Source organism: Garra rufa, chromosome 10 (genome assembly GCF_049309525.1).
Source record: "Garra rufa chromosome 10, GarRuf1.0, whole genome shotgun sequence".
Taxonomy (NCBI): domain Eukaryota; kingdom Metazoa; phylum Chordata; class Actinopteri; order Cypriniformes; family Cyprinidae; genus Garra; species Garra rufa.
The window spans coordinates 10,670,121-10,684,522 of record NC_133370.1 but is presented as its reverse complement, the minus strand read 5'-3'; positions in this window follow the sequence as shown (position 1 = coordinate 10,684,522).

The following is a 14,402-nucleotide window of genomic DNA, read 5'->3' as shown; positions in this document are numbered from 1 at the left end:
TGGCCCCTCACTTTCGAACGTTTTGGTGGCCCTTTGCGACCGTGAGTGAAAAATTCAACTTTTTTTTGATAATTATTGATATTCAGTGTCCAGAGAATATTCCTGCACTGGTTTGGTTCCGATCGGGCGAAAAACCTAGGACTAGTTCGCAAAAGTAGGTTTTGGACATAACTCAAGTTTATGGGAAAACGGGGCCTCCGGGACCCCAAATCACAGATGAGTATTTGACAATTGTCTAGACCCAGGGATTCCAAAAATGTAATTTTTTTGAGTCTACGACACACGGTTTGGGAGTTATGATGACTTTCGCGTTTTTGGTCGCTATAGCGCCACCTATGGTCCGATTGGGCTGATTCTTTGTGAGGTTCTCCTCGATTTTTGCTCTATCATTTGACCAAGTTTCAAGTCTCTAGCACTTACGGTTTGGGCTGCACGTTCAGTTTTACGGCAGAAAAATAATAATAATAATAATAAAAACCTTAACAATTACAATAGGGATTCAGTGCTACGCACTCGAACCCCTAAAAATCCTAACAATTACAATAGGGTTTCAGTGCTACGCACTCGAACCCCTAATAAATATTATTAAAATGGCCTTTAAAGTTGTCCAAATTAAGTTCTTAGCAATGCATATTACTAATCAAAAATTAAGTTTTGATGTATTTGCGCTGCTGCTTATAACTGGTTTTGTGGTCCAGGGTCACATTCAGGCATTAACCAGCAACCCATTAGCTTATAGAAGATGGAACTGGAAGTGCTGAAAAGCTAATACAATTGCTACGTTTTATTGGCCTACAAAAATATGTCATCCCTGTAGCACCATATTAAATATTCCTAATGAAATGGGGTGGTGACTAACCTCAAGGTGGTGATAGAGTGACCTTCAAATGTCTGTGCCAATAACCCAGATGAAAACTGTTGCTCTGTCATGACAGTAGTTGACTTGAAAGCAAGAACTGAGTGTACAAGATGACAGTTTACTCAGTAACGCTGATGCTGAGAATGCTATGTGTACTTGATGTACCTGTTCTAACATATTTTGAAACGCAGTGACACTTGCAATTGTGCTGGTGAAGCTGGATGTGTTGAAGTTAAGTGGTTTCAGGCCTTCTGTTGAATGCACATAAACGCATTTATGTTCTCCCACACATCCGTGATGAAAACACACATAACTCCATAAGCTTAAATGTAATGAGTACATTCAAGATATCAGCTAATTTCTCACCCACCTGAAGGATTTAGTATTTTTACATAGTTTCATCTACTCAAGGCCTTCAAAGTGGCTTTGACATCTTCCTCAATTCTCCTGCACTTTTATAGCCGACATTAATATGCAAGCACTTAGCGTGGGAACATCATCTAAATACCGTGAACCCTGCTGGAAGAACAAGCCACCAGAAAGCTTTAAATTAACACGCAATCCCACACACGCACGTCAAACGTAGCATAAACTGAACTGTTATCATCTCAGGCGCCCTTTTCTGAGATCTCCTCCACCTGTAATTGCTTTTAACACTGTTGGATGCTACTTTTTCTCTCCCTCCGTCCTCTTGTTTCTGTGAGACAGCTTTGCCCGTGACAAGTTAACAGCCCGACCGGAGAACGAAAATGGTGCCAGTCCTTTTGTCTCTCTGGCAGATGGAGCCCGCAGTATGCCGTTTGAAAATCAGCCTACGGCACACGGATTCCATAACAAACAGGGAAAATCTCTCTGATCACAGTCCATCTTTTGCTGTTGTCATGCACAGGCCATTGGCTCGATTATTATCGGCATCGCATTCAGCGCGCGCACGCCGCGCGTCAATGATGCAAGAGTCATGTAAATCAGTCATAAAAACAAGGTGCGAGACTCTGACAGGCGAGAGAATGAAATGAAGCAATATTTCTGAATTGATTTGGCACGTCTTCCTGTGGTTTGTTTTTTTTTTTTTAAAAAACGTGTCCCCTGTTGACATCAATCTGTTTACCAATTTCCTCTCGAAGATGAGCGTAAATGAACGGGTAATGCCGCGGGTGCCACCAAATCAAAGTTGCAAAACTGATCGCTTATTTTCAATGGCTAACCAGTCCAAACAATTACTGTGCACCAACGACTCGATTTTCAAAAAGCTAGAGTGTTTTACACTTTGAGAGACAGGGAGCAGGAAGGCAATTTCAATGAAAGACGTTCTTTAATTTCCAGTCTAAGCTGCATTTTTGATGTACAAACAATCTGCTTCAACCCTTGTAGATGTCATACAGTCTCAACGGGGCTGGCAATGCACTAAGAAGAGCTCATTAAAATGGGATAAGTGGCACAGTTGCAGCTAACATGAAATGAGGGGTAAAGCAGTCTAGACACAGTTTCTAATTGGTCCAAGGGGGTCAAGGTTTGACTGGTCTACTGTATGTCAGGTTGCCCCTGTTGGTGGATGCTGAAACTACACAATACTGCAGCCACAAGCATCTTCCCTCTGACAGACATAAGTAGCTTGCCCCACAATACATTTTTACAAGATACACTACCAGTCAAAAGTTTTGAACAGTACGGTTTTTGTATATATTTTAATAGTCACTTCTCACCAAGCCTGCATTTATTTGATCCATAATTCAGCAAAAGCAGTAATCTTGTGATTTAAAAAAAAAAGTACTTACAATTTTTTATTTCTGTGATTAAAGCTAAATTTTCAGCATCATTACTTCAGTCTTCAGTATCACATTATTCTTCGAAAATCATTCTAATATGCTGATTTGCTGTACAAGAAACATTTATTATTATTATTATTATTATGAATATTCAAAACAGTTAAGTACTTTATTTCCAGGATTCTTTGATGAATAGAAAGATCCAAAGATCAGCATTTATCTGAAATAAAAAGCTTTTGCAACAAATTTGCATTTGTTGACATTTAAATTGATCAAAAGTGACTAGATTTCTAGTTTCAGATAAATGCTGTTCTTCTGCACTTTCTATTCATCAAAGATAAGCCGGAAAAAATTCTACTCAGCTAAAAATTCTACTTTTTTGAGCAGCAAAACGGAATATTAGAATGATTTCTGAAGGATCATGTGACTGGAGTAATGATGCTAAAAACTTACCAATTCAGCTGTGAAATCACAGCGATAAATTACATTTTAAAATATATTCAAATAGAAAACAGTTACTTCAAATAGTACAAATATATCAAAATTTGTACTGTTTTTGCTGTACTTTGGATCAAATAAATGCAGGTTTGGTGAGCAGAAGAGACTTATTTAAAAAACATGCAAAAACAAACAAAAAATCTTTAAAAAATTGACTGGTAGTATAAATACAAAAATACATATATAAATAAGAATTTCATTGTGTTAATGTGGACATTTTGCTAGTGAACAATTATGTATGCCTTGCTGGACTAGTTAGGAATAATGCATCTTTATAATATTTCTCATAATTTAACTTATTGTGTATTCTCAATATTAGACAGAAGAAAAAAAAAACAAAAAAAAAACAAAACAAAAACATAACAGCTTAAAGGGGTCATCGGATGCAAAACTCACTTTAACATTGTTAAACATTGTTTAAACATAAATGTGTGTTGGCAGTGTGTGTACACAACCACCCTAAACTATAAAAATTCACCCAGTGGTGTTTTTTTTATATTTTTTAAGTAATATCTCCTTTTTCAAATCAAGCCATTTTCAGCATTTTGTCTGTGTGGCGTCACAAAAACCCTCTCTCATGATAGTTGATTGACATGACCGTTTTACCTTACACCCGCCCTGAGTGAGCTGAGAACAGTCCACCATTGTGTTGACGCCAGCGTGGGGGGAGGCAAGAATGTCTCAGATTGAGCAACTTAGGTGTTCTGTTGTAATAATGAACATAGCAGTCGTCATGTATTCCCGACATCTGAGCCACTGTAGAAGCAGTGGATTAACATTACTTTCGTGTTTGAAGGGAATGTGCCCGCCGATCTACATAAATGCGTCTATGTTCGCGCAAATCATTCGTTATCAAGCTTTACCTACAGCAGAAGTGAGTATTAGGGTTTTTTATGCATCTTTGCAAATCGCCTTTCTTAACAATGTGCTAGTTAGCAAGTTTTGCAGCTAAAGTAAACATTACAGCTCGTCATCCCACGGCAGAGAGGGGCGGGGTAAGCAGAGCTCATTTGCATTTAAAGGCAAATGCAACAAAACAGTTTGCTGTGAAAAGGGCTGATTTTGACCCTTTCAGGTAAAAAGGGTGTTTTTACACTACCACTGAGACATTTAAACCAAAGTATGTTATAGACTTCTCATTAAGACCCTAACGATTCATATCAACTTGTGGAAAATGGGCATCCGATGATCACTTTAAGGCAAAATGCAACCTAATGGAGAATTCAAAAAGCACTATACATGGCCCCTTTGTCGTTAGCAAGCAAATGTATATATTTGTATTTTATGTTCTTTCAAATACTGCAAATATTAACTGCAAATATTTATCATTTCTAAACAGCACACTACTACTGTTTCCTTCTCTCATGAGTATAACACCATCAGCTCTGGCTTCTCTTTCTACACAGCAGCTGTCACTCAGAGACTGAAAGAATACCATTCACACACACACGCACGCACGCACGCACGCACGCACGCACGCACACACACACACACACACACACACACACACAGTGTAGTGCAGAGCTGGTACTTCATAGCAATCACTCACCAGCTCCTGAAACCATGTTTCTGTTCCAGAACCATGTGCACTGCCTCGTTATCTACCGTCTACATTGGCAGCTACCTTCTCAAACAGCATCCTAACCAAAACAGAACCAGAGTGATTGAAGTGAAACACTGTGCAGCAACCAAGAGGTTAAGGATTCCTTGGTTAGTATGGATCCTGAATGCAGTGGTGTCAGGCAGCAGAGCGAGGGGCATTTATCCTGGAAGACACTGATATGTGGAGATACAGCAGGTTGATTTTACTGTGACCTTTACCGGAAATTGCCATCCGTTATATTTCTGAGGAATGAAAATGCAAATGATTCAGTGAGAGAGAAGGAGATGATATAGGCTCAATGCATTTGTTACAGAAAGCGAACGAGAAGGTGAGGTGGTCAAACTGAAACAGGACAGACAGCAGTCTCTCTTTCACTCTTGTTTGTCTGTCAATCACGCATGTTCTTTCCTGTCTTTCTCTGATCTTCTACTATAGGACAAAATTCCTGTACAGCTAATTTCCTGTGATACCACAAACACCATTGGCTGTGTCTCAGACTGCTTCATGGACTCATCTGGCCTTCAATATCAGTGATATCACAGCACAGAGAGAGAGGGAGACGGGGGAGGGTAAGACAAGGATCTGTGGAACAGAACAGATGGTGCTGAATAAAAACATACTCTTTTATTTTGATTTTCACTTTGAATCAAAAGAAATAGGAAATGTGGTATTGGTGTAAGACTATTTCTCTTTCACAGTTTTTATTCTGCTTATTTGTCACTTTATCTCAGAGTGCAAAGCTTTATTGCCATGATTGTTGACATTTACAATACTGTCAAAGCATGCAAAGTACTTGGAAGTACAGATATATACAATGTAGAAAAAAATAGGTTGTGATAGCTCTAATAAATGCCACTTTGAAGGTCCACTGAAGTGCTTTGAAACATGCAGTGTTATTCTATTGATGTTATTTCAACTGAAACAGGAAGGACATTTTAAGCAGTCCCTCTCTCATCCATATTGCATTAAATATATATTAAAGTAACATACGAAAGTAACATTAATCCTCTGCATCTTCAGTGGCTAAAATGGTCGGGAGTAAATGAAACTGCTATGTTCATTATTACATCCAACAACAGAACACCTTAAAAGCACTATCAGACACATTCTTGTCTTCCCAGCCCTAAGTCGACATAATGGCCATCGGAGTCGGACTGTTTCAGCTCGGTGAGAACGGGCCTAAGGTAAGGCGTTCATGTCAATCAACTATCGTGGGAGCGGCCTCTGTCGGTGTTTCGTCACACCAACAAGAAGCTGAGACTGACCTGATTTTAAAAAGGGGATATTACTTTTTAAGTTAAAAAAATACCACTGGATGGATTTTTATCAGTGTAGGGTTGTTGTGTAAGCAAACTGGCAACACACATTAATGTTCAAACAACGTGTAAAAGTGAGTTTTGCATCCGATGACCCCTTTAAGATATACATATGTAGGCTTAGAGTATGCGTCTCATGAGTGTCATTGTTTTCGAAAACTTCCATTTTCACAATCCACACTACAAGTCTTTAAATTTATCTACCTGGGAGATGAGGCTGAATCCGAATACCGTGTTTGGAAAGAAAATGAAGTTTACTATGGCACTCCTAAAGGGAATAAATACAACATAGGAGGAAAATATATATTTCAGTGCTTTCTCTCGCAATTATATAATTAGGTAATTATATTGTGGGCACAGGGGAGCTGCTATTAATTTGCGGGGTAATGAAATCGCTTTCGAGATTTGTGATCACACATACTCGGTTTATACTACAGAGCAGCATTATTTACCACACATTTTACAAGATTAGATGTTTGTCAGTGGTGCTCAGGATCTGCAATCATTTGCCATCGTCCTATCAGTCATCTCTCCTTACTCTGTTTATGTGGTACACTATATTGCCAAAAGTATTCGCTCACCCATCCAAATGATCGGAATCAGGTGTTCCAATCACTTCCACGGCAACCGGTGTATAAAATCAAGCACCTAGGCATACAGACTGTTTTTACAAACATTTGTGAAAGAATCGGTCACTCTCAGGAGTTCAGTGAATTCCAGCGTGGAACTGTGATAGGATGCCACCTGTGCAACAAGTTCGTGAAATTTCCTCGCTCCTAAATATTCCACAGTCAACTGTCAGTTGTATTATAAGAACGTGGAAGTGTTTGGGAACGACAGCAACTCAGCCACGAAGTGGTAGGGCACGTAAACTGACGGAGCGGGGTCAGCGGATGCTGAGGCGCATAGTGCGAAGAGGTCGCCAACTTTCAATCGCTACAGACCTCCAAACTTCATGTGGCCTTCAGATTAGCTCAATAACAGTGCGTAGAGAGCTTCATGGAATGGGTTTCTATCCCCGAGCAGCTGCATCCAAACCATACGTCACCAAGTGCAATGCAAAGCGTCGGATGCAGTGGTATAAAGCACGCCGCCACTGGACTCTAGAGCAATGGAGATGCATTCTCTGGAGTGATGAATCGCGCTTCTCCATCTGGCAATCTGATGGACGAGTCTGACTGCATTGTGCCAAGTGTAAAGTTTGGTGGAGGGGGATTATGATGTGGGGCTGTTTTTCAGGAGATAGGCTTGGCCCCTTAATTCCAGTGAAAGGAACTCTGAATGCTTCAGCATACCAAGACATTTTGGACAATTCTTTACTCCTAACTTTGTGGTAACAGGAGCTGGCCCCTTCCTCTTCCAACATGACTGTGCACCAGTGCACAAAGCAAGGTCCATAAAGACATGGATGACAGAGTCTGGTGTGGATGAACCTGACTGGCCTGCACAGAGTCCTGACCTCAACCCTATAGAACACCTTTGGGATGAATTAGAGCGGAGACTGAGAGCCAGGCCTTCTCGTCCAACATCAGTGTGTGATGTCACAAATGCGTTTCTAGAAAATTGGTCAAAAATTCCCATAAACACACTCCTAAACCTTGCGGACAGCCAGAAGAGTTGAAGCTGTTATAGCTGCAAAGGGTGTACCGACGTCATATTGAACCCTATGGATTAGGAATGGGATGTCACTTAAGTTCATATGCAAGTCAAGGCAGGTGAGCGAATACTATTGGCAATATAATGTATGTGAAATTGTACATAGTGTAATGTAACAGCAATAGCTACCACAAGCAAGTGGCTAACCTTGCCCTTTTAGTGGCTCCATAAAACGTCATATTCGTTTTCCTTGCCTGTATAAAAACAGATTCACTATAGAGGGGTTTGCTTTACTCGGATGTAAACAACGCCATGGATTGCACAGTTAATGTATTAAAGAATATGTTGTTCTGCTAATTTAGGCTGTCTAAACCATGGAAAAAATGTGTGGAAGCTGCTTAATTATATAGAGAAGGACTTAGTAAACAGGAAACACCACACTATTTTGACAAACTAAAGTTAATAGGTGGTAAAGATACATACAAGCAGTATTAATTAAGATATTAGCCTAATATTTCACCTACCTGACTGAAAATGATAAGAACAAGTGCGAATGTTATAAAGATTCTTGCCATGGAAATCCTGGTTTAGTTTGGCCAACCACAAATGCCTGTTTCTAAGACAGTTTTTGCACTCTTCTCCTTGATTTGTTTATAACTTCTGCCAGTTTATTGTACTTCAAATGTTTTTCTCAGTCTGACCGATTAGTACAGCCCAAAACACAACAATAATTGATCATTTTCAGCAGCAATAATTAACAAAATGTGCAAGTTTCGTTCGGTTTGATGGCATTGTTTACATTCAGTGCCACCAATATGATTGATGATGTGTCGTGAAAACACTGTATTCCGGCACATCCCTATGGGAGAGCATCTCCAAAAAGCTCAATTTTCACTGTGGATAAAAGGTCAAAATGTAGAAAAAGGATGCATTTTCAAATGTATCCGTATTAATGTGGACATAGCCTGAATGTTTGTCGAGTTGGAGCCTATTCCACGTTCTCTATGATATTTTGATCCCTAGATGTGATCCTTCTGATCCCTTTTCAATATAAGTCGCCCATTGTTTTCTGCCTTAGCAAGCACCACTTAGAAAATAATGGAAATAAAACAGAACATAATAAGAATTTCTCTCTCTCTCAGACATATTGCGATGTAGACAGACACTCTGCATCTTTTTTTACCTTTTTCTTTCTTGTCGCCTTTCACTTCTTTTATTTCTTTACCCATTCTTATTTGTTATACTTTTTAGCACCTACCAGATTTCTGTGGCAGGGATTCATTAAGTACAGACACTAATTTGCTTTTAATTGATTAACGAGAGACACCAAGACCTGCTTGCAGGAGCTTTTAATTATACATACAGTTTGGATGAAAGCAGTAGAATGCAAAATTTCCTCTCATTTGGTTCAGCAGGGCTTTTCAAAGGATGTTCGACTGCTCACGAGTAATGGGTTATTGATGTTTCAGAACGATTACTAGGTAACATGTCACAAACATAAGAAAGTAGGAAGCATTTAAAAAGAACTGTAACTTCATGAAAAGTACTCCAAAATAACTGTAATTGTAGGACCGTACATCCTATCCAGTGTTTTTTTTTTAAACACATTTTGAAAAATGACAGTGTAAATTTTATATAAATGAATTAGTAAGTGCATACATGCATAAATAAGTATGCATAAATAGACACTGTAAAACAAAGTGTCACTTAAGACATAAATATATTGCATTTCTAACTCCTCTGTGCGGATACAGTGTTAATCATGTTTTACAGTATTAGCCGGACCTCCAGAGTCTGTCAAGCCCACGTTCCCCTGCGCCACATCACTGTGCGTTCATAATAAAAATTTCAGCTTTTATTGATGGTGTGGCCTCACTGGGCCTGTCACTTCACGAGTTAGCCTAAAGCACTCTACACGTCTTCCTGTAATGAAATATTTACAATCAGAGCTGATATGCGAGATGACTGCCCGCTGTAGCCCCTTGGTAATTATTTGAGTCCTTGGGCAAAAGACAAAAAAGATTCTTGGAAGAAGATTGTATTTTTTATTAATATTATTATATCAGAATCCTGGGATCTTGCTGACTGATTAGATGGCACTGTATTGCTGTAATGATTTAGGAGGCTTTCAAAAGCAGCTAGAGCTGGGCTACTTTGGAAAGCTTAGGGGCCACAAAACAGCCTTAGCCTCAAGGGCTGAACACCTATTTTATGCAATGATTATTTTATACTGGAGCAAGTACAATGTGTGTTCCATTTGGTATGATCAAAATCTTATCGTACAGTATGAATTATTTTATTTGATGGTATGAGTGTATCAGGACCTGCTTTTGCTGGAAATTCAACCTAGAAATGTTTTACATTCTGTATGTGACCCTGGACCACAGTAGCACAGGTATATTTGTAGCAATAGCCAAAATTACATTGTATGGGTCAAAATGATCGATTTTTCTTTCATGCCAAAAATCATTAGGATATTAAATAAAGATCATGCTCCATGAAGATATTTTGTAAATGTCCTACTGTAAATATATCAAAACGTAACTTTTGATTGATAATATGTATTGCTAAGAATGTCCTTTGGACAACTTTAAAGGTGATTTTCTCAGTATTTTACATTTTTTGCACCCTCAGATTCCAGATATTCATAATATCTTGGGCAAATATTGTTCTTTCATAACAAACCATACATCAATGGAAAGCTTTTTTATTCAGCTTTCAAAAAATGTACCCTTATGACTGGTTTTGTGGTCCAGGGTCACATATTACAAATATATAGAAATGTAGTAATGTAGTTTGTTTTCCTTTCACAATACAGTGAATTAGAAATATTTCATATGAGTTCAATTTGGAATTTGATGTATTAAATATGCTTTAACACAATTTACAACAGCTAAAACTGTAATAACTGGTTTTGATGATCCACATTCAAAACTATTGTAAAAGGAAAAAAAGTTCAACTTTCAAAAGTTCAACTTTGAAGAAACTTTTATTCAGCAAGGACACATTAAATTGATCAAAAGTGAAAGCAAAGATTTTTCAACTCTTACAAGAGGTTTCTTTTCATCTCTTAATCGTTTCATCAAAGAATTAAAAAAAAAGTGACTGAACATAAGATGAATTTTATATGCCAAGATGCGACGTTGCTTGGCAAAAGCTGCCATAAACAACTTGCAGTTAAACTGTTTACATTAGACAGAGCCTAAATCACTCCCATTATAATCATTTAAGCTGTTTGCAATAGAAGCACTCATCTGCCATACAGTTTGCAAAGTAGACTGTATTGTTTTAATCTCTGTAGATGTACCATGGTATAAACGGTAGGCTAAAGCAAACAACACGTTACAGCACTGCCAGGCCGGCTTCTTATCAAAATGCTTCTATCAAAAGACATCTTTGTAATACTGCAGTTAGTGGTATAATACACTGTAACTAGTTATATAACAGTTTATAACATCTTAACATCTTAAAAATGCAAGCTCATGGCGTGAGGCGCATTAAAACAGTCATGCATGTACACTATGGATGTAGCGGTATTATCAATATTGTGGTACCACAATAACTGTCTTGATATCATCATGGTCACATGACTTGAAATGATAAGTCTTCCAGGCATAAAGCATAGTTTTAAAAATATATTTAAACTTCTTATTCTAACATAAAATGTCTTTAAAGTTGTGTTTTGGGCCATTATGCTTCGGCACAGTATCTGTTAAACGAACTAAAACCGAAAGCACAATATGGCTTAATCTCTTCATTAAGTCTGTTTTGGTTGCACGTTTCAAAGCGAAGCGCACACTTCGTTTAGTCGATCAACTCGTGATCCTGTGTTTTCCATGCATCAGAACGGCTCAGTTCAAAGTGAATTTAGTGCGCGTTTAGGAACGCAGTGGCCACCAGTTATGCTTTATTTTTTGTGGCAGATGATTACAGAATTTCACTAGATTTGTAGTGAGATGCATTTTTGTAAGCCTGTTTTAACTGAAACTGGAGTTATGCCCCTTTTAAAGTTCAGGTAAGTCAGACTTTTTTTCTCTTAGTTTTCTTAGAAACATTGGTTAGAGCTCTTAATTTTGAACTCTCTAAGTACACTAGATAAAGTAATTTAACTTAAAGATGTACTAAATGTAATTTTTTTTCTGAAGTCTTCATTCTTTTTTTTTTTTATATTTTCATAAATATTGTATCGTCGACTTCATATCGAGATATTATCGTATTGTGAGATTTTGATATCATCACATCCCTAATGTGTACATTAAAATAATGCATAAAGAATAGTGTGTTAGGAAATGTTAGGAAAAGTCATTTTGTACATTTTTATACTGAGTCATTTTTAAAAGAAAAAAAACTGGATTGTCACATTTACCAGTTGACTAGAAGAAGACAATTTGGAATAGTATGTGAGACTTTATTTTAGGCCTCATAAATCATTAGCACTAAACAAACTGGAGAAATAATGAACATCCCATAATGCCTCAGCCAAAAGTATAGTTGCCATGGCTTTCTGTGCCAGAGGATCTTCCTGTTCCCACTCGTTGATGCTCATAAACTCTTCTTCTTTCTCCAGCATAGACCGACAGCTTTGCTTTATAATCCTTCCAACTAAACGCAGCGAGTTCCATGAAGATCATCTTCTGAGACACGGTTTGTCCCGGTTCAAATCCACAAAAGCACAGAGCAAGTCATTAAAGTCCTGTGTCCACAGAGAGCTGCAGAATCGGTGCATTAATAATTTGCGGAGGTGCGACGAACACTTCCAGGAGTGTATGTAAATGATAGGGAGAGAATAGACTGGCAGTATTAATATTGCATTTGTTCTGCGTTGGGTTTATTAGTCAGGCGGGAAGCTAATGAGCCTCTTGCACCCAAAGCTGTCAAACGCTCAGCCCGTAATTCAAGCTGGAGAAGAGACTTTCGCTCAAAACACATCCTGCTTCTGAATTATGGCTCTAACTACAATAAGCATCCAACTCATTAGAGAGTATATCGATTAAATGATATTAGCTGACAAAGTTATTAAAAACTTTATCTAACTTCAAATTAGTGTTTGGATTCATCAGTTTCATGAGTTTCTGTGGCGATATTTCAAAATGCTTGGCTCTATTAAAAACGGGAGTGGATTGCTTATCGAGACTACCCTGAGGAAAGTTTTGCTGCTCAGACATTGCTCTTTCAAAACTTAGGAGACTTAATGGAGTTCTTATATATATATTTAATTGAAGTGTCATTGGATTTTAATGATCAAACCCAAGCAGAACAGATTTGTGTCTAAATAATTTGCACAACCATTCTTGAATAAATTATTACATTCAATTACATATTTTTTATGAATGCTTTAAACAGAAAATCATTCCGCTTGTGGTTCATGAATAAGGCATCTCATTGTCGCATAGTTTTCTACAGTGCAATGAAGTAAACACAAACAAATGAAACGGTTACAATAAGATCCCATTTATACTAATTTTATTTAAATATCTGTGCTGATTTAGTTACTATGTGAACAAAACTTGCCTAAAAAATGACCCTGTTCAAAAGTTTACATACACTTGATTCTTAATACTGTTGTTACCTGAATGATCCACAGCTGCTTTTTTTTTTTTTTTTGGTTTAGTGATAGTTGTGCATGAGTCCTGAACAGTTAAACTGTCCACTGTTCTTCAGAAATATCCTTCAGGTCCCACAGTTTCTTTGGCTTTTCAGTATTTTTGTGTATTTGAACCAACAATGACTGTTAGGGGGGCTGGGGCTTTTTTAAATTTTAAGATTAAAATGTTACACCTTTTAGTGTGGTTTGTCTATTGGGGAACATGTAAGTATCTTCTGTAGCTTCTGAATGGGAGTACCAAAAAAAGAAGGAAAAAAAGATATTTAGGCAAAATAAGAAAAATGTACACATTTTCATTCTGTTCAAAAGTTTACACCCCTGGCTCATAATGAATTGTTTTTCCTTCTGGAGCATCAGTGAGTGTTTGAACCATCTGTAATAGTTGCATATGAGTCCCTCAGTTGTCCTCAGCGTGAAAAGATGGATCTCAAAGTCATACAGTCATTGTTGGAAAGGGTTCAAATACACAAAAATGCTGAAAAACCAAAGAATTTATGGGACATTAAAAAAAATTCTGAAGAACAATAACAAGGAAATTAAATCAAAATTGAAGCAAATTGTGAAATGTGTCTTAATACCCACTCCTAAAAACATTTAAAAATGAGACGGATGTGACATTAATTAGTAAACATTAATGCATCCTGGACAGCAATGAATCACCACCTACTCACCTGTCAATCAACAATTTATTTAAAACAAGTTTTTTCTTTTTTTAAATGGTGCAGTTACATGTAACAAGATTTTTCATGTAAAGAAGATTCCTCAAGATTTTACTCACACACATCCTAAACATTGTACTTAACTAAAATAACTCATTTGTAGTAAGATTTAAATTGGTAAATGTTTTTGGAAGCAGTAGGATGATTACTTTTGTTTTTAAACTATTGTCATAAGCTATATGTGAAGTCACAAAATCATAAGAGCCTCCCCTAGAAATCCAGTCACAAGTGATCACAGGAGACGCATTTGAAATGCATGTTCCTGCCAGGTGTAAACAAGTAGTTTTGGCTGACTGATCAGAACAACTGAAATGAATCTTAATACCAGATGTAAACTGGGCCTTAGAGTATACAGCTATAAAATGATCGTAGACAACATAGCTCAAGGAGATTTTGGAAGAATTTGTTGACAAATGTTTGTGTTTATATTGAAATCTCTG